Raw genomic sequence first — 2,500 nt, 5'->3', positions numbered from 1 at the left:
GTACATCTTTCTATCCTGCTTCCGTTACAAATAATAATAATAATAATAATAATAATAATAATAATAATAATAATAATAATGTATAAGGGGAAATTACAATGTTTTCACTCTGTTGTTATTACACACATTACACACACATGCTCAGTACCTCTACATGCACTAATGGAGAGGTGTCAGATTAGCTTTAAGAGGGCTCCTACAGTACGCGACAGGTTAGTACCAAGTCATCTTCCTGCCAAAAGACAGACGGCCGACCGTCGGCAGGAAAGCCAGTGTGACTGATCGGTCTCCCCGAGTCGGTCCAAAAAGTTCCTCAGAACACCGAAGAGACGAGACGTAATACGTCTCCATAACAGCAGGCGGCGCTAATCTGGATTGTCGCCCAATAAATGAAAACCGGCAGCTGATTGGACGAACGCGTCACCTGGGTCTGGCTGCTCCCGGATTTTATAACAGAGGATATGGCGGCTTCGTTCAGAATATGATCTCATATTGTCATACTGAAGTCTTCATTTCAGATCAACAAAGAGTTTCGTCAGATTTTGAGAGGAGAGAGGGAGAGGAGGAGGAGAGGGAGAGAGAGGAGGAGGAGAGGGAGAGGAGGAGGAGAGGGAGAGAGAGGAGGAGAGGGAGAGGAAGAGAGGGAGAGAGAGGAGGAGAGGGAGAGAGAGGAAGAGAGGGAGAGAGAGGAGGAGGAGAGGGAGAGGAAGAGAGGAGGAGGAAAGGGAGAGTGGAGGAGGGGAGGGAGAGGAAGAGAGGGAGAGAGAGGAGGAGAGGGAGAGAGAGGAGGAGAAGAGGGAGAGGAAGAGAGGGAGAGGAGAGAGGAGGAGAGGGAGAAAGGAGGAGGAGAGGGAGAGAGAGGAGGAGGAGGAGAGGGAGAGAGGAGAGAGGAGGAGGAGAGGGAGAGAGGAGGAGAGGGAGAGAGGAGAGAGGAGGAGGAGAGGGAGAGAGGAGGAGAGGGAGAGAGGGAGAGGAGGAGGGGAGGGAGAGGAAGAGAGGGAGAGAGAGGAGGAGAGGGAGAGAGAGGAGGAGGAGAGGGAGAGGAAGAGAGGAGAGAGGAGGAGGAGAGGGAGAGAGGAGAGAGAGGAGGAGGAGGAGAGGGAGAGAGAGGAGGAGAGGGGTCTTTTACCTTTAGTTTTACCTAGTTACAAAATATCATCACAGGACAGTAGTTCTGGTTCTGATTCAGCTCCTAAAAGTCCCCCAGAGATCCACTCATTCATAGACTCATCATCGCAGCAGGTGTGCAGACTCCCAGCAGTCACTGGGGCTCTCTCTTTAACGGATCACTTTACCTCGCTGTTATTCAGTCCTCTCCGTGTTCTCACAGTCACAGCGAGCAGCTTCACACGGGAAGGTTTGCTTTACATCAGGCAGAGATGCCCAGATTCTTTCATATGATATGAACGGGGTCAGCCCTATGTTCCCACAGCCCTATGTTCCCACAGTCCTATGTTCCCACAGCCCTATGGTCCCACAGCCCTATGTTCCCACAGCCCTATGGTCCCACAGCCCTATAGTCCCACAGCCCTATGTTCCCACAGCCCTATGTTCCCACAGCCCTATGTTCCCACAGCCCTATGTTCCCACAGCCCTATGTTCCCACAGCCCTATGTTCCCACAGCCCTATGTTCCCACAGTCCTATGTTCCCACAGCCCTATGTTCCCACAGCCCAATGGTCCCACAGCCCAAGGGTCCCACAGTCCTATGTTCCCACAGCCCTATGTTCCCACAGCCCTATGTTCCCACAGCCCTATGGTCCCACAGCCCTATGTTCCCACAGTCCCTATGTTCCCCACAGCCCTATGTTCCCACAGTCCCTATGTTCCCACAGCCCTATGTTCCCACAGCCCTATGTTCCCACAGCCCTATGTTCCCACAGCCCTATGTTCCCACAGCCCTATGTTCCCACAGTCCTATGTTCCCACAGCCCTATAGTCCCACAGCCCTATGTTCCCACAGCCCTATAGTCCCACAGCCCTATGTTCCCACAGCCCTATAGTCCCACAGCCCTATGTTCCCACAGCCCTATGTTCCCACAGCCCTATAGTCCCACAGCCCTATGTTCCCACAGCCCTATGTTCCCACAGCCCTATGGTCCCACAGCCCTATGTTCCCACAGCCCTATGTTCCCACAGCCCTATGTTCCCACAGCCCTATGTTCCCACAGCCCTATGGTCCCACAGCCCTATGTTCCCACAGCCCTATGGTCCCACAGCCCTATGGTCCCACAGTCCAGTCCACGTCATTTGATTGTTTGATCCAGCCACTTTGATTTGACCTACCTCTTGGTCTTCTGTATTCTCCTCACACTTGTCTCCTGTTCTTCCCTCAGACTCATCCCCCAGAAACAGTCCCACAGACCCAGCCCCAGACCCCGTCTCTCCAATAATAATTAATAAAAAGCTGGTTTATAGTACTTCTTCCCGCCTATATGTATTAATGCTCATGGGTAGCTAAATGGGTTGCACTCAGACCAGTAAAAAGGATTGTCGGTAA

General features: G+C 52.1%; 1 protein-coding gene across 1 annotated transcript in view; it reads right to left on the bottom strand.

Moving 5' to 3' along the window:
* The window catches only part of LOC144528184 (Na(+)/citrate cotransporter-like), a 26,382-nt gene that overhangs the window by 5,255 nt on the left and 18,627 nt on the right, over positions 1-2,500 (bottom strand). The window lies entirely within an intron of this gene.

Source organism: Sander vitreus, chromosome 13 (assembly GCF_031162955.1).
Source record: "Sander vitreus isolate 19-12246 chromosome 13, sanVit1, whole genome shotgun sequence".
Classification (NCBI taxonomy): domain Eukaryota; kingdom Metazoa; phylum Chordata; class Actinopteri; order Perciformes; family Percidae; genus Sander; species Sander vitreus.
The sequence above is the reverse complement of the archived record's forward strand: the minus strand, read 5'-3'. Positions and strand labels throughout refer to the sequence as shown.